Source organism: Paralichthys olivaceus, chromosome 11 (assembly GCF_024713975.1).
Source record: "Paralichthys olivaceus isolate ysfri-2021 chromosome 11, ASM2471397v2, whole genome shotgun sequence".
Taxonomy (NCBI): domain Eukaryota; kingdom Metazoa; phylum Chordata; class Actinopteri; order Pleuronectiformes; family Paralichthyidae; genus Paralichthys; species Paralichthys olivaceus.
In genome coordinates, this window is record NC_091103.1 from 7,152,416 (window position 1) to 7,178,680 (window position 26,265).

The window sequence follows — 26,265 nt, forward strand, 5'->3', positions numbered from 1 at the left end:
TGAGCATTTCTTCACACTTTTACACCAATTTTACACTTTAAAAACTGGTAATTAGCTTTAATGTTGTGGCTTTCAGGGAGTAAGGAATTTCTGGAAAGAAAGGAAAGTGGTGACCCCCCCCCACTGCCTTTAGTTACATTAACATCTGGTAGATTTCTGTTAGCTTGAGTGGCCATGCACAAAGAACGCCAGTGTTCCGCCTTGACTGACAACATCTGTGAGACATAAATTATTCACTCAGCCTTTAATACCAGGGCGGGACACGTCCAACGTTAGGCTGCATGACTGAAAACAGAGAGATCATACCTGCAGTCACAAACTCTGTGGAGGTTTACTTCTTATATACCTGCATGCGTTCAGCAGACACATGTGCACCGTTGACTAGATTTTATGCAACAAACCTTCAGTTACATGCACCAAATGCACACACGCACCACGCACATGTAGGAGCTGATGCATTACTGTGGTTATTGTAGCTCTGTGGAGTGTGTGCACACTTTAATTGTAGATTGTTGTGCATGTGCAGGGTTACCCAAACAGACCAGCAGCCAAGAGACACAGTGAACAACACCTGATACTTCTGTGTTTTCCATTAACTGTCATCTCTGACACTCGACTCTTTCCACACATTGAGCTAAATATCTTCACAGTAACTGTCCAGATCTAAATACAAAGGAGAGGCATGGAGTTCTTCACTGATCCAGACATAGTTTTGCTTTTACTGCGCTGCAAATGGGATTTTAGTTTTATTCTAAATTTATGTCTTTATCTGTCCTACTCTGAAAAGTTTGGTGACTCAGAGATGAAATAAAAGTACTGTGTTGGGTTTTTAAGTGTTCTTTCCACCCATGCAATCAGCAAAGATCTTGAGGCAATTACACTGCTCATTCATAAAAGTCGCATTAAGGCCTGAGTTATAGAGAACAGTCAGTAATGTGCTCTACATTCTCAATGAAGCACGGTCGTGCTGGCCTGACGCCTACCTGCACGGGCGGCCAACACCTACTTGCATATAACAAGAGGAACAAAACATACATCAAAGGACAATTTAAGCTTCAAAAATGGAGAAAAAAGCAGTTGAAAAGGCACCATCCAGGGTGTCTCTGATTTAACGCCAAACCTTGACAAAGTTTCAGCTGGCCTGTGAGTGGCTTTGTGTATGAGCAGATAACGGAGCTGCAGTTCTGATGTTGGCTTCTTTGTGCGGACCTCAGAGCCGCTTTATATGTGAGGAGTGATTTTAAACAGCCTGTGTGTGCCTTCTGGATCGGTAGTCCTACAATGTTGTTTAATGTGATCATATCTAACTGGTTGTTTTCTCCTCTGCTTATTTGTTCTGTCTGATAAACATAATGTGTATTTTTTTTTGCTGGGTGAGCGAGTACAACATGGTTGGATTATTTCACAAACAGCTACATTGTTTCGGTTTTTCTACTGGATTTTCCTCTTTGCCTCAAACTTTCCATCAATATGTGCTTTTGCCAAAAGCTGTTATGATCCCAAGCCGCACTTCAAATATTTCAGGGCTGTGAGGAGCACAGATTTGGATCTACGAAGGTAAAACCACAAACATTTCGTTACAGAGCACGGGTATAAGGAAATGGGATTTTTGAAGACGAGTGGGCCATGCAGTATTATGTAGCCCGCAAATGACCCAGCCGAGGTGTAATTGCACACATCTTCCCAAACAACATCATTATGCTGAGGTATACGATGCAGAAAGCAACTTTCATTTCTCTTTGTTTCCAGCTCTCTCACACTGAGTAATAGCTTCTAACTGCCAGTTGTTTCATTTCATTCAAAGCTGAAATACAAAATGAAATGGTCAGCATAAATCCCTGTGTAGCCTTCTTCATAAGAAGGTATTCCATACAGGCATGGGTCATAGATTTATAAGAGAAAGTGAGCCAAACTACATGGTTAAAGTTCTATTATAAGATATGTATTCGTGAGATATTCTCCATAACCACTCCACTATTCTGTATATCACACAGGTTTATCAGGACAAATGGCACCATTGTTTTTTGTGAAAGGTATTTTTATCTATGTTCAAAGAGAGTTGCATCTACTGTGGGTAAACCTGTGACGCAAATGCCTCAGTTCTCCTTGTTAAAGAAATCTAATCACACCCTGAGTCACTGCGCATCTTTCTGACCCCAAGTCTAACCTCCGCCTTCAGCACCTGCACATTCTCCATCTCTTCTTCAGGAGAAGATCGCACACTGCCTCTACCTCCCCCCCCCGACACACACACAATGTCCCCTTAATCTTCTTGCTGAAGCACTGCTTCTAGTTGAGGGGGGGTCATCCCTCCCCTTGCTATTCAGTTCCATTAGAGTGTTCGGGTACAGAGAGACCTTGCTGTGGAGGATTGGTTGGGCTGCTGTTGCAATGTTGAAGGTGAAAACAAAAGGGAAACAAGACGAATTCCTTGCTGAAGTACAAGGATGGGATGTCTGATAGATTAAAGGAGTGCGTCCTTGGGAGCACAAAAAAGCTCCATGAGTCTATAGAATAGTGAGTCCACGCCAACATCATATAGCCGCCCCTCACTTACATTGCTGTGTTTCAGGTGCTAAATTATGGGATGCATTTAAAGAAGGAATGGATGACTAATTAAAACTCTCAGAATATGCATGCACTGTTCCACACACTAAATGACTCTGAGGACCGTCCACATAAATTAAAAGGAGTGGTGTTACATTTATTTTTAACTAGCTGCAACAGTGGGGACGGGATTATTTTTCACCTTGTGAGTCTGTGTGTCTGTGTGTGGTCCTGTAGACAGCTACTGTAGCTGGAAGTACAACAGAAGCAGCTCTCATCACTAAAGCGGTTGTTTATAGTGTTCATTCACAACCATTTAAGATAAACCATATGAAACTTAAGTGTGAGGATAGAATTAAAGTGAAGGCTTCAAAGAGTTCATAGATGGGTGTGGTCCAGGCAAGGGCGCTGGAAGTAGAGGACAGGACCACCGTTGCCCCACTTACCGCCCTAACCCACATTTGTTTCAGTCACTGATCACCGTGTCCCAGTTTCTATCACTCCCACCCATTCTCATCAGGAATTACTAGAGACCGTCTTGTGAAGGGTTCAGACCAGCTTTGACAGTTCTAATTAAGATGCCAACTACCAGTTACCAATCGTCATTTGATTAAGTGTTAAAATTAGCTTATCAGATTTTGTTGTTTGGTTACATTTTTTTATCATTTTAGCCCGTACTTCCCAGCATGCATTTTATTTAAGTAAAATTCACTTTCTTTTGTTTTCTTTTTCCCTTACATTTGACTTTGGCTCCATGATGGAAGATCAGTGCATTTTTTCACAAATGGTCTTTGAACTAAATATATACTTTTTTCAGTTTTCACCTTCAGGCTATAAATATTGCAAAAGTTGATTATAATCCAATAATTGCATCACATTTCCTAAATAATCCTCCAACAATCAAACTCAACTAAAAATATGACAGAGAAATTCTATGAGAAAGAGTGAGTCAGAAAATTTGAAAAGAACTAATGTCAAAAATAATGACATGGAGAATCCAGGTGCACTGTCCAGTACACCCTGATGAAGGCAGGAGTCGATAAGCCTCAGTGTATTTTTATGCTCTAAGCTCATTGAAATAAAGGTTAAAGAAAGTTTTCCTCAAATTTTGGGAAAAATCGATATTGAACTTTAATTTTGAGATGGTAAGATGGTTACATAATGACCGAGTTCACTCCACTCCAACAGGACCCATCCCTGATTAACATTTAAGTGTTGCTCCCTTCAGACAAGATAACATGAAAAGACTTTAATTAAGACTAAGGTGTCAGCCGTTCTCCACGCCACAGCGGAGACATACACTGCACTCCTCCACCTTCATTTGGTTTGCCAAATGACAGATCACAGGTTATACGCTATATATCACATCGCATTACAATGGTGACTTGAAACCAACTTTTCTATCTACTTAAAACATCCCTGAAAATAATTTTCAAGTAGACTGCAACCTATAAGTCCTCAAGCAAGTTGCTGCAATTCTCAAATTTCTGTCTCAGGTGTCATTTCCCCATCAGTGCCCACGTCCATCTGAGCGCCTATGGGCATGTTGGTCTGAAATTGAAGTGCAGTCAGGCTCATTGTTGGCACATTGCTATCTTGAGGCAAAGGAAAGTGACTACGTGACTAATAAGTACACTTTAATCTAAATTGAGTTGCCCAGTATTTCACTGTTATTCTAAAGGTGCATGATCAAGATAGTAATGGGTAACTATAGGTATGGAAATGACGTGCAAACATTCTGCTTGTTACGAACACAGAAGGCCTCATGTGTAAAGTGAGACTGTTCTGCAGACCATAGATCATGCACTTATATCATTAAAGAGAGCCCTCTATCTGACTTGTCACGTTTGTAATTACCATGCATTCATTGACAGTGAACTAAATAGTTGGTGCATCACTTTTAGTTATGTATTCATCTGACACTTTGCTCTTATTTTGTTTTTGTGCTGTTCTTGTGTACTTTTGTCCTTGGAGTCTTTGTGTCGCACAATCTTTCACTTTTTTCCCGAGCCATATCAAGGCACATTGAACCAGAAGAAAGGCGCCTCAGAGATTTGTTTTGCAACTTTTTCTTGTAGTTACCGTAACCACAACTTTACTTATTACATTGTTGGAGGATTCGTGTCGTCCAGCCAACGGCAGTTTGTTCAGAACTTTCCTAGCAGTAGTCAAGCACAGTAATTAGAGTTAGTCAGCGTCTATTCCCTCACCCACCCAGCAGTCATAGGCCACCTGCACGCCTACTCCAGATCATATAAAACAAGACGTTGTCAGTTCCAAAATGAGGAAGCTGCTGGCAGGCCCGAAACCCTGAAACAGCAGAGACTGCTGGTTGAACCTCCATTGTCAAGCAACTGATGACGCCTCAGGGAAGAGCCAATCTACATTCAACATAAAGGTTACAGGCCCAACAACTACTGTTTTGGGTTCCAGCCAAGGAAGACTCTGGCACTAAACCCAGTAGGTTTAACCAATATTTTCTATCCTGCCTTTAATGACCAGGTCAATGTTGGTTAATCCTTATTACTATTATATGCATTGACATCTTAGCATCTGTTTTACAACCATACAGAGCGTAACACATTCTCTCCAGTATTGTCATCAACATGTTACCAGGGGCGACTTTTACTATTTTGACCACTGTGCACATGTAAGGAGTTATTGTAAATACATTTTATTCATGTGGCATTGCCTGTTTGTTCCCTTTAAGGACAGATTGAAGATCTGTTGAAATGGGAACTGGTGGCTTATTTTATGAGACTGATCAATTTAATTATGCTATCTTAATTTGCTTTAATCGGAGCTGGCTCCCCTTTAACAAGTGCATATTAAAATCTGCCAAAACGCTGCATGACTAACAAACACTGTCAGACAAACAAGACCTTGGTAGAATTAATGAAATTAGGAAATTACTGGATCTCAGTTAATTTATGCTTGACTCATCCATTAGACTTCTGTGTGTCATGAAACCATTTACCAAACAAAACAAAGTTGCACATTTGATTGCCGCTATTTCAGCTGGTGACAAACATGTTTATATTTCATCCTTAAAAACAGTTTAAAAGCATATTTTGTAACCTTCACGGTTAGTAACTACTTTTTCAGTTTTATCAATTTGTATATAAGAATTTGAACATTAATAAATCTTTTAATTCAGCACTATTTATTCACAGTCTACATGAAAAACAGACCAACAAGTGAAAAAATGGGCTCTAAATAAATCAGACAAACCAGCATGCCCTTAAGATATCTCCGGGCAGGATGCAAACCTGAGAACATTTAATGGGAGCAAACGTGTGACCTTAAACACAAGTTAAATCTTGGGGAATTGTACCTGACTCTCACAGGAAAGCCCTGCTGAGACAGATGCCTGTATTAATCCTGCAGCTTTAAAAAGGAGGCTGTATTTTCTAGACAGTTTTTAGTTTTTTTTTTTTCTGTAGTTTTTCCTCACCTATCCTGAGCTTTAAGGGCAAAGGAATTCACACCTACGAGACACATTATGATTTCATGCTTTACACATGCAGTTATTTACTGATAATGGTACCAATGGCCAGATGGAGTGTTTGGATTAGTTATTCATTAATTTTCTGATCAATAACCCTGCTTTGTTATATGGCAAAGATAACTATCTTTTTTTCTAACAAACCCAAACAATTTAACACCCTGTGGAAGCAAACACAGCAATTACAGTTTTACAACAGGGCGATTTCTCACGCAGCTGTTTCAGCACAGCCGCACCATGAGAAGCTAAAAGGCTAAAAATCCCATTTTGGCAAATTGCATGTGACTGGAGTTTCTGAAAAGGATTTAATCCACAAATAAGTAGGTAAATGTGCTGACAACCAACACACTTTGAATAAGCGTTATCAAAAGTACAGTGTAAAAAGAGTCAACACACACACACACACAGCTGTTCAGAAATTTAAATAGTTCTTTTCCCAAGCAGTCCAGCGTGCCTCCATATCTTATCTCTCCACCACTGCTCCCGTTTTACGCCACCCACTTCTCCTGCTGCTTCTCTGTTTCTCACTCCCAGAGATGAATAATGTAGACCACCTCATTGTTTTGTATGAAAACAGCGATTCCCTGGATTAGGTTCTCTCTGGGGACTGGAGAGCCACAGGCCTATCTCCAGGGCCTCCCTTCTAATCTGAATTCTGCCTCTGTTCTCGTAATTAGCGAGCCATGGACAAGAAGGCACTGTAATTGCAGTCAGCAGTTGCACAATTCTCAAGTTATTCCTCCCTTGTGAGCCATTTCTTATCTTCAGCTTTCCTACATTCTTTGTCTCCCCAAGTCATATTTCTTTTCCTCGCATGTTCGTCATCATCATCATTTTTCTGTTTGTGCTCATCATCTTCTTCATTATCATGGATGCGTGTATTTATCTTTACAGTTTATGATCTGAAACTATGAAGGAAGCCGAAAGGGAAGAGTAAATAATTAGGGGAGAAGAAAATGCCACAAGCCACAGACTTCAATGACAACCAACATAACAAGCTTGAATGACTCACTGCTTATTATGTATTAAAGGGAAGTTACAAGAGCTTCATTTCTTGGAATTACAGCTGTGTTTCCAATAATACAGATGAAATTCAAATCTGCTTTCTAGTCCTCCCCCAACAATTAATATCCATCTCTCTCTCTCTCTTTGTCTCTCTTTCTGTTGAATTTCAAGGCAAATGTATACAACAAGGCCCCCACCAGCCTGGGGCCTCTTGGTATGGCACTGTATAGCACCACTGGGATCTTCGCAACCTACATATATCAGCCACAACACAGCCTTATACTGCAAGAAGCTGAAACATGACTCCCCTGTGTGCTAACATTGAAGCCACCGGCAACATTAAGGTAATGCCCTCACTGAAACACACTCATCGTACCACTGTACCAACCAAGAATACAGGGTCAAAGTTGGGCCTGGTTCTATTACAACGCAGAGTCACCCAGCAATGCACTCCACTGGCTGACTGAAGCACACATTTCAAATAAAAGAGAGCTATGTAATAATGTATTTCACTGTCTTCCTCACTGAAGCATAGGATACAATTACTTTTCCTGATAACTTTCCAAACATGTAATACACAGAAATATAGTATTATCTCATAAACAGTTTCAAACAGGTGGATTTCCAACTGAGTCAATAATTTCAGATCTCCTCAATTGTTTTTCAAGTCAGATTTTGATCCAACATTAGCTTAAATGTCAACCCACTTGTGTCTTTTCTCTCTTTCTGTAGTCTTCCCTTTTAAAAAATCTAATACATTATGACATATGTTTTTAGGTAACCATAAGGTCATGAAATGAAATATTTATTTAAGCAACCACACGTTTATCTGAGGGCATTTTTCAAGAGCTCAATCCAAAGAAGCAACATTTAGTCTTTATATTTTTGAATGGTTCCCAGTTGTTTTCACAGTTTGAAAAACATCCACTTTGCAAATTTCAAATCCCGCATATTTGCAAATCTTTCTTCAAACCATATGTGAACTCAACTGTACAGTCCAACTTTTCATCCACAGCCTTGAAGGCACTGTACTGCTCACTTGTTAGGTTCACATTTTTACAAATTTATACAGAAAACAGTTGGCTCAACATTCAGTGGCGACAGCAGAACGAACCAGTGATGAGGGAGAAGAGAGATGGGATGTGACAAATGTTTGACCCCATAGGTGCTAAAACACACTCAAAAACATATACACACACCTGGTAACGAGCCAGTCAACCGCTGAAATACCAAACAGCACAGTTGTTTTTTGCTTTATGTATCCTTGTTGACAACCCCACCAGACGACCACCCACTGTTCCACTCAACCAGTCTGCCCCTGGTGCCCGATTCAGCCGTGCATTCTTTTGGCTACTGCTGCTTTTGTCATAAATATAAACGACGACAATAACACCCCCTGTTGTGCATTCTTCCACTCACTTCCTCAACTCTCGATATTTGTCAGCGAATGCAGTTTCAACAGGTCTGACTTCTGATTACATCCTGACATCCCATTTGTCTGCACTTAACCAGGTAACACAAAGGACACATGATGTCCAACCATCTGCGGCCATCACCCTTTTAAAAAATCAAATACATTACGACATATGTTTTTAGGTAACCATAGGGATGAAATGAATGAAATACTTATTTACGCAACCACAAGTTTATCTGAGGACATTTTCCAAGAGCTCAATCCAAAGAAGCAACATTTAGCTTTTATATTTCTGAATGGATTCCAGTGGTTTTCAGTTTGAAAAACATCCACTTCTCAAATTTCTAACTTTGTGCCTTAAAATAAGACTGAAAGCTTTGGCAATACAGAGAACTTCCACAGCCAGTGCTCGGACCTGAGTTGCTATAAGGACAAATGCTAACTGGAGAAATACTAGCATAGAGTTGAATGGAAGGGTTTTATGCCATGACAAACACTGCTGCACTGGAGCAAAACCACAAGTTAGACATTTCTCATGTTATTAGTAGAATATTAAAAAGTTTGGTTCATTATAAAACTGTTGCAGGGAAAATTAGAATATGGCAGGCCACCACAGTCTAGATAATTACTGGGAAAACACTGCTTTGACATGGAGAAACAGGGCATTAGCCTTGGTGGTGACAATCTCAGAGCATCTTTAGCTTGTTTCTCTGTTCGTCTTTCAGTGAGCAGGACTAGTAACGTTTGAGGGGTTTTTTTCTGCTTGTGATGTGATGCAGATAAAACAAACTCCCGTTATTACCATTGTTTTTAATCAAGTTCTGTTACTCAAAGTAGCCAAAATTAGTTCTGTGCAGTGTCATTCACTTACAACAGACAGAAGTATGGCAGGTGTGAAAAAGAAACTTCTCGTCAACTAAGAAAAGAAACATCAACAACGGCTACTGCCGGGAACACTGTGGTGTATAAGACAAGAAAATCAGTGGCACAAGTTTGCTGCGATAGGGAAACATGTTTAATATTTTACACTCATTCAGTGTATATGTTGAGCTGGGTTCTGACTTTAAAGGAGTTGTGGCTCCTCTCGCTGTGCTAACGACCTTTGCAAGGAACTACCGCTGAGAAGGAGGGCTAGGTAGAAGGAGAGAGGAGGTGAAGAAGAAACTGGGGAAGGTCAGGAGGGAGTGGAGGTGACCTGATTCACACATGCACTCAACACACAAACACACACACACACGCAAGCATTTACACTAACTATAATCCATCACTGTATCACTATTCATTCCTGGACCTGCCATACTCACCCAGCGCCGTCTGTTATTGTCGGAGCCAGAGGTGAGTCCTGGGGTAACACGCACACACACACGCATACGTACGCACACACACAGACGTTTGTACTTAGTGAGGACACTTATTGACATAATACATTCCCCCTTACCCAAACCATCCAAACTAAATACCTAACCCTCACATTACCTTAGAACATAGTCTTAACCCTCAAACAGCCCATTGGAAAAGGTCAAATGGTCAAAATGTCCTCCTCACTTTCCAAAAATGTGTGAGTCTATGCTAAGATTTGTCCTCACAAAGATACAGGTCCATAAAGTACAGGAACACACACACACAACGCACATGCACATGAGCGGATGCCTTGTGGTGCGGAGCAGCATTGCAGGTCCATCTGCTCCTGCACTGGCTCTAGTTAGGTAGCTGGCAAAGGGCACGGACAGCAGGGTCCAGCCTGCTGATGAGTACAAGTTTATACTCGACACCACCAATCTGCTCACATGACTCCGGTGAACATCACCTGCACCTTCAGCTGCTTCACAAATAAAGAAAGAAACTTCATTTTAAAGAAGGAGAGATCTTTCTTGTCACCTTACTACACTGATGCAACTGTACTCTCACCATGCACAGGAATTCATTAATGTGTGTGCTACTTTGGTGTGCATAAACAGGGGCTGCAAGGTCGAGGGGGTTGCATCCCTGATGGTCTCCTAACTATCAACGGCTTCAGCAAAGAAGTTTACTATCGGAATACACTCATTTTATTAGTTTGAATAACAACGTGGTGATGCAACACATTTCCGGTTACAGTCTGAGACAAACTGAGAGAATGCACATTTGCCCTGTTTGGCATCTAATATAATGACTGGCAGGATATTCTATTCTAAGGAAGCAAGCCGGTCCTCTGCCTGGAGGAAGGTTGAATTTAGAATTGATGGCTGAACCTCTTTACCACTCATGTCTCCACGAAGGGGACATTTAACTTCTGATATTGCATCATATAGAATGCACTCCCAAATATTAGGAGTCTAATGTGTTTTTCATTGTTTTGGCTCTGACTTTAAGTGCTGACTTTCAGCTTTCCGAGTGTTTGGAGGCATTTGCATTTGTGTTGGGTGAAAAGTGTAGGAGTCAGACCCATTCTTAACCTGAGGGGGGTATGCAAAAGAAGGCATACAACTTTTATACGGTTCATCAGATGTGGCTGCTAACACCCACAAATGAAACCAGCGAATCAGCAGTCTATTCTTATCGTTCTATTGAAATCCTGACTGCTCAGTATTGTCTGGATTGTGATGTGGGTCTATCAGGTGTCAGGAAGCTGCCAGCACAACAGTGTATTTCCGCTGAAGGGTGTGCTAGATAATTTTATCACTTTTAGATAATAACTTGATTATATAACTATGGTTTCTTCATACAGGGTATTGCTGGCATCAGACTTACTGCCCTGTCCTGTCTTTGGGTGGATTTTCGGGGTAGAACACTATTCCGCTCAATGCAGTTTTCTTCATTTGAATTTCTCTCAGCTGTACATCGCTCAAGGGGGAAACTGTTTTTTCAAATTCATTTTCAAAGCTGTGGCTCTGTAAAAATCAAGCTTATTTTTATGTTTTCAGATTACAGTGCAGATGGTGTCTCTGGAGGGTTTTAACACAATGGCACAGACTATAAGCTGCTTTAAAGACAGAAGGGAGAGGAGCAGAGAGAAAAGTCAACAAGAATTTGAATGGACAAGATCCAAACAGTAGAAAAATAAATAAACAAATATATTTAACCCTGATTTGGGCATTTTTTGATAATCAATTCGTTTATCAAAGGTTGTAGATGGTGTCCAGTCGATACGGTAAATGTTACAATTACCAGGAGTTAGAAAATAGAAAAATGGGGAAGGAAGGAGAAATCTATTCATGCACAGATGTAGGTTTAGGTTTAGTTTCAGTAAATGCATCAGCTCCTGAGCTATGTTTTGTTTGTGTATAAAAACCTTTGCAGCATGTTTCTCTTGTGATATTGATTCTTTAGTTTAGAGTCTGTTCAGCTCTTGACAGTAAAAAGTGACTCAATCTCACACATTGAGCATTTCATCAGGTGTCTTGTTTGAAACCAATGCTTAACTCTCCATAAATGAAGGACACACACACATACACACACACACACACCCACACCTCAAACACAAACTGGTCCCTGATTCTGTTGTTTCTGTCTGAGATTGATGTGATGAATTTTTCATGATTCAATCAGGATCACCTGCAACGCAAGAAAACAGCGAGGGCAGACTTCTATTGACATGTGAAAGACATTTTTTATGCAAAAATATTGACTTTCACAACCAAATTTGTTTGAAGTTGCATGACCCACTATGACTTTACAGGATCCACTCTCTGAAAATAGATGTTTTTAGGTATCAAATACTCGTTTTTGGCACCATCACAAAGGGCTTCTGTTTTTCACCACTCATGCCTGCATGGAAGAGGCATTTTCAAAAAGTTTTACATTCAAAAGTTAGAATTTTTAGAGAAATTATAGGTTTTCTACATTTCAGTCTGACTATGTGGGGTTTCTTGCTGTTCCAACTGTGAACAAAATGATAAAATTGACTTAAAAATATGGTTCCTTTCAGAGAAAAAAAAGAGTCCAGCTAAAAGAAAACACAATTCAGAGTAAAGGCACTTGATCTAAATGAGCCAGCCAAATAAGTGAAGAACTTTTCAATGTGTGGTTGATTTTTCAGTCAGGTACTTAGTTTCTAGGCCTTCGGCATTATATGTGAGTCTCTCAGACATGTCACTCATTCCTGAGCTGTGCTGTTGGACAGACTGGCGGCGACATCGAGGGGACATGGGAAGAGGTGGAGCTGTGCTGCACTGCTGCAGACCCAGGGGGCGTGTGCACAGTATAAGAGGGAGGAGGATAATATAACTACTTTAAAATTAATAATAAACAGTACAAGCAGTGCTCCGCCACCCCCCGCCAGCTGCCAACCTGTAGAAAATGACTGAATATTATCTAAGGCATGAGGCATTTGCTTGAATGTATGAAGAAAAGAGGTTAAACTAAATCATAGTAATTGTGGCCATACAGTAGTGATTGCAGCAATATACTGTAAATCAGACACCATTGAGCTAAGGCAGTATTTCTGTGATGGAATGTGTCACACAGTTGCATAACAACTTTTCACAAAAGTTCAGTGACTGCACCAACTATGTTACACTGATACATCTCTTAATATCCGTGTCTTGTGTAATAAGCACTTAACAAAAAAGTCATTATCAGTTAACATTCCAGACAAAAGCACAGAGATGACACTGTGTTGTGCAATAAATGAGTCATCCAGAGAAAAAGAGAATGCCACTGATGCTGTGCTGTTCAATGGCGGCTTGTGTTCCTTGTGGTTCATTCCCGTCATTGGTAACATTTCCACCAAGCACTATTCTTCCAGTGGAACAATGCACTGACTGAGAATGTACTGCACTTCTTCTTTATGCAATGATACTGCTAATTATCTATGCATATTCAGATGCATTATGCAATATATTACTAGTTTGCATAAAATTCACAAGAGCACAATGTACTTCTACAGAAGAGTTTTGCATCACCTGAGGGTCTGTTCTCTTGGTTTATGAACTATGCTTTTAAAAAAAATTCAATTTAAAAGACATCAGAGAAAAATGTTCATCTGAAACATTGTGTTAACAGTAAAAGCAGTGTTTTTGTGTTTTCGGAGAGTTCATCTGTTAGCCAGGCTCCATCTAGTCTCACAATCAAAGGCAATGTCATTGCTTTTATGCAGACATGTCTGTTTCCACTGTTTCTTTATGTCCTATTAGATCTCATAGCAACAAAGGCTGGCCACCAATTAAGCCAGTTTTCAAATGTGGAAAGAGCAAAAACTGTCCTGAGATTTCATGTTTTGCCCCCGTTACATGAGGGGCTAATTGCTAAGCCGACTGAAAAGGCAGAACTTACTGTCAGAGAGGAAATACTTGAGGACAAAGGGAATAGATCAAAAATACAAAACCAGCCATGTCTGAAAATCAATCCATTTCCACATGTCATCATCAGCACAGTTGGAATTGGAAAAAAAAGATCTTAAAAACCTGAAGGGAAACATTTTCAGCTGCCATTGTGCAGAACACGGCCCACTCACTGTGAGCCTTGGAGGATTCCTTTACATAATAATGCAAATAAAGGAACACTGAGAATGAATATTCCAGTGAGCTTTCTTATTTAAGCCAGTTATTTTATTCAAATTATTATACAGCCCCTTCCTTCCCCACCTAATTAATCAGGTTTATTCTCTTACGATCCTTTGGAGGTCATTAGCTTGTACAGAAACTCTTCAGGTCTCTTGTGACAACAAGACAACATAAGAAAGAATCAAATCAAATATCATACAGACTGTGTTATTTTCTTATGGTACAATAACTGATCCAAAAATGGAAACCCTGTTTTAGAACGAGCAAAGGATGTTTCATTTTGTATCTGAGTTGCTCTGAGTTGTGACTGCAGTCTCCAACATGAATTCTCACTGTCCATGTTGGCATAAACTGTCTGTGTTTTATCTTTTTTATTTATTCTCGTTCCTCCTCCTCCCTGTTTCTAATCATTTGAAAAATGCTCTGACTGTCTCCCATCAAATTGATGAGACTGAACTAATAGGTGGAAATGTATAATAAATTAGAATTAATGTGTCAGACATAATCTTAAATGCAACACTTTTGAAAAGACTGTTCTAGATTATGAACGTTTGTTATACGTAAAAAAAAACGGGATTAGCCTTTAAAGGTGTCACAAAAGACCAAGACAATTCTTTGTACCTATTTTTACATCGATGACATTTTAAAGCATCGCCAAGAGTCCTCTTAAGTCTTTGCTTTTATTCGGAGAGAGGGAGGGAGGGAGGGAGGGAGAGGGGCTGGCAGACTTGTGAAGCAGATTTTTTTGTCAGATAAAACAAATTATGACAAGCCACTCAAAAGGAGAGAAGCATTTTAAAAAAGCATGGCACAGAACTGCCAAGCTCTCAAGTCAAAACAAGGTCTCGAGATAAAAAAAAACCCAGCTCAATCCATCAACCACAAAGAACTGATAGACCCATATAGAAAAGAAAAACCCCACAGTTAGTAACACTGTGAACCATAAGACGTTTCCTCTCTACACATCTACTGTTGTTGAAATCACAGATGTTGCATTATGATTCAAGACACAATTTAAAGACTCTGAATCCAACACAAACCTGTGCCATTGAGGAGTGTAGCCATCTATCATTATTGCATTTTGCTACTCTGCGATTAGGAAATCTAGCAAGTGGTTGCATTAGATTCTCGCTATGTGCTTTTTTTATTGCCGGATGATTGATTGCTTTTCTTTTGCAGAGCGGCGAGTAACTTTTCCAGCAACATAAATAAATAAATCAGTAATCAAATCCCAAAGAGAGATGTGCAACAGGCTGACATTAGCGGGCAATTTGCAGTAATAACTGCTCCGGTGAAAAACACCTGAAAATAAACTCGATTCATCCCACATAGGAAAGCACAGTAGAAGGATTCTGCAATTATGAAGGAGTCAACACTTATCCGAATCAGCGCTGCGTTTCCCTGCCTGTCTAAATTTATTTCAGTGGCTCACCATTTACCTCCCTCCACCAGTTGTGCCAACACTGGATGGAGATCACAACAAACTAAACAACATCAGCTCCATCATTTTATTGTCTTACCAGGGGAGATATGTAAGATAGGAGTTGGTTTTGAATTGCAAATAACCCAAGCAGCAGTAACTCACACAAAAAGAAAAGAAAATGACAGAAGTATAGTTTTACTTATCAAGTGGTTCTCAAATTGGGGTCCACAGGCCTCCAGGTGTCCGAACACAAATGATTATTATATGTGATTTTTCTGTGTTGACATGGTGAAAGCGTTTTGAATACATTTCTAATGTCTTTCCAAGACACTAGTGCAGTGGCAGTTCTAAACCTGGGTGTTTGAAATGTCCTGTTTGTTTGGCCTGTGGTGATCCTGATTCTTTCTGAAACTGGTAAATTACCTGCAGTAATTGAGCCGCAGCAAATAAAGACCGACTGCTGGACTCAGTCCACAGAACCCTAAAGCTGCTGCACCGCTGCTGCACAAAGAGCTGCTCACCTGTTTATTCAAAGGTCAGTTAGCTTGACTCAGTCAGAACCCTGACCTGGAGAATAAGTGGTTGTTGCCGATATCGTGACCGAAAAATTCACTTACAGTGACTTTTTGAGCTAAAGAGCATCCCTCGCCTGTTTATGCAATATTCATTTATATTGAACGTAATGTGAGTTCAAATCGCACTAAATCTGACCCTGCACTTTGGGGCTGGGGCGACATAAGGAAAGTGGCTGCACACAGTCAAAGCATGGAGTCACCTGAAGAGTGAGCCCACTATCATCCAGTTTACAGACCCAGACCTGTAATAAGATTGTGACAGAGCGTTTCTGTTTTAATGTCAACTTTTCTTGCATTAACGGAAGTCTCACGTGTGATGTAGTTTTATATTAAGAAAAAAGAAAAGGGGAAACTCAAACTACATTTTTTTTTTTCAAATTAAGCAATTTATTTTCGGATGAAACATTAAACATTAATTGTACTTACTTTGTTTTATTTGACCACTATTATATTAATCTAGTAATAACAAAAAATGTAAAATGAATCCCAAAATGAATAGTAAGATAATTCAATAAAAAATTATTGATCTTTGAGCCCCAAACAATAAGCATGTTAAGTGTGAAGCTGATAGAATGAACAGTACTCGAGATATGCATTCAGAGAGACAGACAGAGATGTAACACAAATCATACTGTGTTAAATTACTCCAAGTGACATACATGAGGGTTCTTAGTTGAGAACAAAGTGATAACCACAGGTCTAACCTTCTCATCTGCAAGAGGAGCTAAAAGGTTGAAGATGTGCATGGTCTAACAAGAAACACCAAGAGTGGATTTACACCAAGAGAAGGAATGAAAAAAAAATAAATAGAGAGAAATAACTCAAGAATATCAGTAAATCCAGAATGTCTGTCAGTAAACACCGACTTAATGTCTTCACTTTACAACACAGTTTCTAATTGTCTCCCCAAGCTAGACATCCTCACACGATTTCCAATCTGTTCGCAGCAACAAGAGGCATAATCCCCTTACAAATGAATAAATCCACTTCTTTTCAAACAGAGTGAACACTTTGAGGAAAACCCAGAGCCAAAATAGTTAAGGATGCTCAAAAGTATGTACTGAAGAAATCTAGCTTTTTTTCTCGTTTTCATCCCCCACAGTAAACAATGTTGAATTAACGAAGGGAGATTAATTATTAAGTTGGTAAAAGGGAGATGGATATTTTCCAACTACAGCATGAATAAAATAAGCTTCTTGGTAATTTAATTAATGGTTTGTGTTGCATTTCTTTCCCCACTTTGTACTCCTCATGTTGGGCCAACATGCCACTCATATTTGATTCTCTTTGTTGCAGGCATCAGACCTATTCTGGGGAGAAAAGCAAAACGGGAACAACAGAGAACAAAGGAATTTTTCAGGTCCAAAAGTAAAATCAGCAAACGTTACTGAGTTTCTCACTGAAGAGCTTTTCAGTCGACCAGAGGTCAAATTTCATGAATAGTTTTAATTTTACAAATTACAAATGTTTTCTCAAGTTCCTTAAGTTCAAAACATACTGTAAATAAAGATGTGTGATACGACTGTGCTTCCTCCAGTTGTACATAAATTAAATATCTTGGTTACTGTCATGATGCACTTTGATGTCATTTGTAGCCAAAACCAGTGCAGCAGTGATTGTGTTGTGGAGCAGTCCTGCTGAAACACACGCTCAACCAATCACACGTGTGTCTCAGTTGTCAATTTTTAAGCTTTACCCTGTTTTTAGCTTCAAGTTACAAATGAAAACCAAACTTACTCAAAAAATAGCACGTGAACAAACATCAGTGTGACAAACATGACCTGAGATGACAGAAACTGACTGTAGAATGTTTTAATGTGTACTCTGATCTTTGATTTTGGCTCATGTTCCATCCACTAACATGGAGTAGATGAGTGATACTGCAGCCAGCCACTCAAAATGATTTGCCTCATTTTAACCCACAATGCTATAGGGGAGTTCCTTCTTTATATGTAAAATTGTATATGCTCTGGTCATGACACACTGTAATCACCTGAAGCGTCTCATTACAGCTGCCTGCTCCCACGCTGCCGTAGTTAGTGAAACTGAACAGACGAGCTTTCACGCTTGTCAATGTGCCTCATCATCTTTGCCTCATTATCATTACACTCGACACTGACCCTCCTTGTTGGAGCAGATGGAAACGAGGACCTCCTGTCTCACACCACTGGATTAACAAGAGTGAGTGTGTGCCTGCTCTTGCATTTCTACACTCGGAGAGACCAGACGCCTTCATGTCAGCACGGAAAAGCTGCTTTCAGACATGCACTGAACTTCTGAGATCTCCCGGACTTTCTCAGGAGGGGCTGTATGTGTGAAGGCAAATGTCAGACTGAGAACCTCCAAGACTTTCTGCAGACTTTCTCTAGCCAGTCCATGTATAAAGTCTCACTGCAGGAGATCTCCACAGGATTCTCCGGGGGCAGGCAGGCGTGTTGATGACGTTTCAACCACGTGGCATAAGCAAAAATGAAGAAAACAAATATCTCTGGAGGAAAAAGTGGCGCCTCACGCAAAAGACAATGAAAAACATCTCAAGGCAGCTTGCACAGTGTTGATGTGCAAATGTCTGAAAGTGGCTTACAAATTAAACAGAGGGACTTATACTGCATGTGGCATTTTCACATTACTGCACATGGTATTTCATGTTTCCTCAAAGTATGAATTACTTGAATGGATTTAAATGTGGTGGACAGAAACACAAGCTGTTTACATAATCTGCCACTGTGAATGTCTCCTGGACACTTTCTGTGACTGAAGTTGACCATAAATCACAATTTAGTGGTTAGATCTGGTCAATCAATCAATCCATCAATCAAATGTTATTTGTATAGCCCATATTCACAAATTACAATTTGCCTCATAAGGCTTAACAAGGTGCGACATCCTCTGTCTTTAACCCTCAACAAGAGTGAGGGAAAACTAGACCAGACTAAACCAAAAAAGAGATTTGCCAGGAGCTCACTCAAATTGTTCACATTGAGCATATACTGTGTCCAGATGGGATATCGAGACAATGTTACCTGGGTTAATAAGGAGGCTACTAGCTGGGACACACCTATCAACAACCACCCGCTCATTCAGGCAGTCAGCCTCTGTCTCTGTCTCTCTGGGGATTCAATCAACACAGTATATAAACCTGAGTCTGGCCCCTATATGGAGCTCTGGTGAGGATTCACAAATGACAGTGACTTGCTCTCAGCTCTGGCTACATGTGAGGCCCAATCCCTGAGCAGTGGAGTAAAACAAAAACTTATGGCTCCACCAAGTGCAGTTTCAGTCCCTCCAGGTTTTCCTGACATATTTCATTCAAAATAATATGAGGCCACCACGACCTTTACCTTCGATCACTAAAATGTCATAAATTAATCTCCTTCAGACAAGTGGTCTAAGTTTAACAAATTCCTTAAAGGCAGATTTAAGATATCGCATTCAAGTTTTGTGAGGCCACCTTGACCATAACCTTTGACCACCTACATGTAATTATTAAATAATGATTTCCTGGAGGTGTACCTGAGATATTTCATTCCCAAGGCATTACATGTGTTTACAATATTGATCTTTTCAATTCATCCTTTCGTCCATCTGAACATTTATACCAAATTTGAATACATTCTCTCAAGCAATTCTTGAAATAACATGTTCACAAGAATGGGGAGATGGACACACAAGCCAACAACACAATGCCTCCAGCCACGAGCTGTCGCTGGCAAAGAAGCATAAAATGAACTAACAAACAATTACTTATTAGCGTAGGTAGCTTTTTCTACAATCTGCTGCACCAGATATCAGACATCCACAAATCCCTCTCCCATGTGCAGCTTCAGGTCAAGGTTACACAACAATGAAAGGTTATTATAAAAGCAGAAGAAAACATGGCCACCTTTTTGCAAATTTGTTATATGCCTTATAAACATGTGCATTTCTTTCTTTTCTCCTATTCGTCCCCTTTCCTTTTTGTATATGTACTAAAGGATGCGATTATGTTGAGCCAGCATTGCGGACTGAAATAATGAGAAAAGAGAGAAGAATCAGGAGACAGTGAATGCAGAAGAGAATGTTTTGTACTGAGACTGAAACTCTCTGACGTCAGATCTGACAGGCTCAATGAGTGCCATGCAAAAGGAAGAGAAAAAAAAAAAAAAAAAAAACAGGAAGAAAAATCCTGAACATTCACATTGGCGACAGTGTTGCTACTTAGATGGTTACATTAACGGCATTTAATGCAGTGCTGAGAGTTGGAGAGAGCGTAGAGAGATATTTCCATTTTTCCATTACATTCAAAGAACATAAAATATCTCACACAGATTTAACCTTTTAGATGAAGGAATCATGAGCATATATAAATATATATTTGTTTTTTTCTTTGTGTGAAGCTGAAATTGGCGAATGTGAAGAATTGAGCTGAAAATCCGAGGGTGCGTGCTGCTGATTTATTTATTCCTCTGGTAGATTTTACCAGAAATGTCAGAGTCAATTTGGTAAAGGTCCCTGTAAAAATGACTCATAACATCACCATATCCACCTCCTCAATAAAAGTGAGTGCTGGCCCGCTGAGAGGGCGTCTTTTCCTGCTTATGAATGTCCGAACGGAACCAGACAGGCCTGGATAGTGTCCGTGGACATAATCCGTTTTATTGGAATGATGCTGTAACGGAGCTAAGCTATAGATCAGAAAGTCCTTTGGGGAAATGGACATTATCTGTCAAAAGCGGCCATCGTGTCTGTAGTGTAATTAGATTATAGCAGTAACAGTAAATGATGTAACAGTTACAGTATTTCTCAGAGGAAGGCCAGAGTTTACAGTTGAAGAAAGGGATGAGGAATGAGCAACATAATGACCGTCACTGTTCAAACCTATTGCTGAAGAGGCTGGGGGCTATTCAGAGCTGCCTGCTAATCTTCGGCAAAAATTTTCATTAACTTAAGTGCAGTGTTGCATGGAACAACACAAGCACTGGATGCAAATAAAGCTGTAAATAATCAGTATGTGTAACAGTGTGTGTTTCATGCATGGGGTCTCCGCCTCCAGAACTCTATGAATTATGGAATTGTTTTGAGTGCTACTGCTCCACGCTCTGATTCTGAAGTCCTGCTTGCGACAAACACAGGAATTAATCTACAGTCAGTGCAGCATTTCAGGGACGTAAATGGTCCGGAGTGGCTTGGTTGGCGCGATTCATGGTTCACATCACATGTCTAATGGAAATATGCATCAAAATATCAGCGTATGCATGCGCAGTGCCATGTATTCATTTCAGCAAAGACGTTTTCAAAGTGCTACACATTAGGGACTGAGAAGTTGGAGGAGAGGAGGGTGTGTATGTTGCGAGTATCGGAAGATTTATAGTGTTTATAGCAAAGGTGAGGTGATGTATGTTGCACATTAAGACCCAAATTACAACAAGACATCATCACAGAATCCAGGATGTGATGGTGTTTCCTGTGGGAGGTACGCTGAAAGAGAGAGAGTGGGTGGGTGGATGCGTATTTACAGATGTGGTGAAGGGTGGATGGGAAATGCACCTGTCAAATTACAGAGATGCAGGGAAAAGGTGATGCCTGGGTGACACAGGAGGTGTGGGTAAATGTGTACATTCATTTAAGAGCATGGCACCTTTAATACAGTCAGCAGAGTATATACACACTGGTTACATAGGTAGAAGACAACTGCACTTATTTCCCCCAAAACACACTCTTGGATTATTGAGGGAAAAGTTTGGAAAGATATGTTACTTCAGAGAGGAGAGAGTGTGTGGCTGTCAAAATGATTCCACTCTTCACCTTTTGGAGATGAAGAGTGAAACAGGTAAAGGTCATCTACACAATTCTGAGTGAGCTCCTCTTCCAAAAAAGCCAAATATAACAAAAAAAAAAAAAAATGCATTTAGAGCTCAACATATTTATTTACTTTTTGTTATCTCTGTTGTCCCGAGCATGACCTACAAACAGCATCGCCTCGACAGTTAAAAAGAGCAGTTGGAAAAACTCTGGATGCTTGGACGAATTCGTGCTGCAGAATGAGATGTATGTCAGAAACAAAACAATTCCTTTTATCACAGAGACACTGTTCCTGTTTTCTTCCATACTCTGACACGTTTCTCTAATTTCTCTGCCCAGTTTCAATTCAAGAAAAAAATAAAAAGTCTTCCTGGTTCCATGGGAGTAAATAAAAAAGAGAAAATCATAATTAGCTCATCTGGGGAGCTGCATGCATACATTCAGGGGATCATTCTTATTTAAAATGGGTTTATCTCGTCCATGAAATTGTATATAATGGGACTTTTTCAGTGGCTTATGCTCTGATTGTATTTCCCTGAACAGCAGCAGAGACCGGAAAGGGGTGGGAAGGAGGAGGGGGGGGCGTAGATGGGTACATTTGAGCACCATTTGTGTCCGCCATGCTATTATGTCCCCATTACATTGCTAATCACATTGGGTGGGAGAGGAAGTTGCGAGGAAGGCAGGCTGCCTTGTTTACAAACCAAATCTGTGTTCTCCCAAAATGATACATAATTATCAGTGGACACGTCGGATGAGAGCGATTTGAACAAGAAAACAACAATCAATGTGTCTGTTCACACATGAATATTAAAGAGTGGCCGCAGGGACGGCATTTACCTCATCTCCTCTTTCACAAAATCTTAAACTATTCTTTCATTCCTCTTCATGTCAGACTAAGAGCTGCCGGCTACTCTACAGTCACCCATTCAACTCCTCAGTCCCCGCAGCTAAACAGCCGGACCTCAGCCAGTTCAGTGGCCTGCCCTCATTTATTTATGGCTCCCTCCTGAGATCTGGCTCTGCTCTGTTGTGATCCCGACTGCTCACCACCTCCCTCCCCCTACCCAGCCTTCAGCGTTCTGCTATTTCCCGGGCTCTTTAAAGGTTCACCCTATCTGAAAGACAGCATCAAGCCCTGGCTCTGCCACAGCCCTCGCCCATGCTCTCTGCATTTCAAAGTGGCTGTGATGCAGAGAGAGAGGCGGGAAGAGGGAGAGAAGCAGAAAGTGAGAGAAAGTCTGGGTGTCGTCCCTACACAAAGGTGACTGCTTACACAAACCACAAACTGGTGACACGCATACATAGTGCACATGCAAACATGCACAAATACACAGGGCATTTTACACATGGAAATGTATGCAAACACACAATATAACAAATAGAACACAGTACTTTCTCTGCTGAATTTGCCTGACCTGTATTGTTTCAACACACAGGCAGCGGCATCAGAGTTGCTACTGTTCTGAGGAGAGCTCCATAGCCCCATTGGTCCTCCATATTAAACAAACACTCATGCACGCACACACACAAAACCACACACTTCAATGGGGCACACTGAAGAGGAAGAACTATTGCTCAGAGCACCTGGTGTTCTCATAATGTCAGCTACAGACTGGTAACCCCATTTTAACAATAGGTTAAGGGGGATCAGTGTGTGTGTGTGTGTGTGTGTGTGTGTGTGTGTTGAGTCTTTCATCTATTGTATTTGAGAAAACAGTGAGACAGTTCATAATTTCAAATGACTCTGACACCAACAACTGTGTCATCTTCTGTGTCACCCTACTGGCAGATTTAAAGGAAGCATTTGCATCTTTTTCCCCAACCTAGAATTATGGTTTGATTGTAGCACATTACTCATCACGGATACGCGATCATCATAATCTAATACGACTCGGATCAAATGAATCTTTCAGTTTCTTGTTCATTATTTGCAAATGGCTTTTATATTTCACTGTCAAGCCATGAAAGAATAAGAACACAGGGAATATCTTGTTCTCCTTTACCCTTGTTAAAGCTGCTTTCACACAGATATATTATTCCATCTGATTCCAGATCATCTTCGTCATCATGTTACAGGTGTTTTATTGTCACCATGTTTTTGTTCTCCAACAAGAAGACAACTTCATTGCTTCCTAAATAACCACAACTCCTCCACTGCATTGAGACTGTGAAACCACTGCTATTTGTTTTCAAGTAATATATATGATATAATAAATACACCGTTCTCAGATAGAAGCAATATCAACCCATAACCTTCACTTTTTAATGTTGCTACATTACTTTCTACATCCACACTGATACTGTCTTCAAAAAAAAAGAAGTTTAAATGCTTCAAAAAAACAAAACCACCTATTTAAATTATAACTCAAACACCCAGTGTTAGCTTGGCCCTTAACATATATAAAAAATAATATTCCAACCCAGGCTCACACAGCTACATCTTATTTATCGTACCACAAAACATTTCACACTACTTGACAGTTAACTCGGTTTGTACAAGTTGGGTTGTGGGGCACAAGGAACGACCACCAGTCTGACTTTCTGAGAAGGACGTCAAATTAGTAAAAAACAATTATCACATGTAGTGTTTGAAAGCACTATGGATCACAATGGTGTACAGATCGTTGGGAGTCACATACAAAATAAATACTGTATTGAGGGGACATTTCTTAAATGCCCAATCAAATGTCTTATTAAGGGTTCAGTGTGTAGAATTTAGTGACATCAGTGTTGAAGTTGCATGTTGCAGCTGAACACCCCTCATCTCTCCCTCCCCTTCCAAAGACGAAAGATAACCTGTGGTAGCTTCAGTTTTCATAAAAACCTAAAAGGCGTTTTGGCGTTGAGCCGGGTTTTCTTCTTCCTCATGCTTTTTTTCTTCCTGGTCAGTGGTCGTTTCAGGCAATACCGCGGTTTGGTCCGCTTTAAAAAGTGCAATGTGAAAGCGGACCAAATGAAGGTGTGAAATATTTCATCATTCTCCGCCCGATCAAACTGAGCCCCTCGGACTATCCTGGTGTAAATGCACCCTAAGACAACATATTGTTCAATTTAGATGAAACACACTAGTGAAAACATCACTTGGATCATTTTATATAAAATTTCTGCCATTAAATCCATTTCACCTAAATCTTACACTCTGAACCTCATGTCTTCACTGTGTCAAGAGCCAATAGTGGGATTGTGGTCTGTCAATAAGTGAAACCATAGGGAGTAGAAAGCACGACCACTTTAGAAAAAATGCTTATGCCCTCCTGCTTCATTGACAGCATGCTGTATCAGCTAATGAGAAACAGCCTCGAAAGAATGATGCCAATAAATCATACAGTCGATTAACATTGCAAATAAATGAATATTAACATCCGGTGCTTTCAACCTGTAACAACTGACCCAATCATTCAACCTCATTCAGGTGCACAAGTGTGATTTAGTACTCAGGTTTTTTGAATATTTGGCTGCGGTGTGTAACCATATCTCCCTCAAGGACTCAGATTCCTTTCCGGTGGATTAATATTTCTAGAGGCTTTGATTTTTCATTTACCATCAGTGTGAAAATTAAGTCATGCCAAGTTTGGAACTGCTACAGTCAATTAGAATAGCCATCAGCCTTATGAGCCTCCATGGGAAATGAAAGAGACAGGGGGGAGATGGAGGCCCAGGTGGAGGGAGGGAGTGACGGAGGGAGATAGAGAAGTGGATAAATAATGAAACTGGATGGATAATGACAGTGAGGGGGTAGAAGAGATGGATGGATAAGAAGAGGCAAGATGCGGAGAATTGCAGCAGAGGAAAATAGAGGCAAAGGAGGCGAGAGTGGGAAGCGAAGCAATGCGGAAAGAGTGAACTGCAGGTAGAGAGGGTAAGTCAACAAAAATAACAGTGGCAGGGCGAGAGAGATAAAGTGAGATATAGCAGAGAGAACATGTAGAGGACAGTGAAAAAGAGAGGTAGAACACGGAGAAGGAAGGAGAGAAAGCAGAGGTGTGATGTGATCTGACACAAGCGAACCCTCTGGATCCAATCCCACCCTCATCGCTCAGAAAAGCAGAGTGCTCTTCTTTGATCCTGAACACTTTGAACATTCTGTCAGGCTTGTACTTTTACACAAGCGAAGACGAACAAGAAGCCACAAAAAAAAGAAAAGAAAAAAAAAACGTATCCGGGAGACGAGTTGCTTGTAAGCATCTCAACAAATACTTTACCTTCATTTGTCATTCTTTTAGTTTTGTACATGTGATGAAAGTGAGCGGAAGGCTGGGGGAGCTGCTGAAAAGCGAGTGGAGGGCGGATAAATGAGTCATTTTGTGAAAGTAGGATAAACAAATTCAGACAAAAGATATTAAACATGATTTTGTAATAACAAAGAGCTGCCTCCAACATCCCCGATGGACTCTTTCTGTCTGTATGATTTTTATCTGTCTGTAGTTTTATCGCTCTTTAAGCGACGATGAGCGGTTTCCTTTAAAGAGGGGCAACAATAAGGTGCTGATGATTACACGACTGCTAGCAGCTACCATGGGTATAATCTC

At 40.3% G+C, this 26,265-nt stretch overlaps 1 protein-coding gene and 1 long non-coding RNA gene across 3 annotated transcripts in view; one reads left to right on the forward strand and one right to left on the reverse strand.

Moving 5' to 3' along the window:
• lsamp (limbic system associated membrane protein) overlaps positions 1 to 26,265 on the reverse strand; it is a 531,736-nt gene that overhangs the window by 191,021 nt on the left and 314,450 nt on the right. The window lies entirely within an intron of this gene.
• On the forward strand, positions 1,074 to 17,652 carry LOC138412052 (uncharacterized). The gene is made up of 3 exons (XR_011244574.1): positions 1,074 to 1,227; positions 6,947 to 7,401; positions 17,249 to 17,652. It is a non-coding gene; the product is annotated as an uncharacterized lncRNA (long non-coding RNA).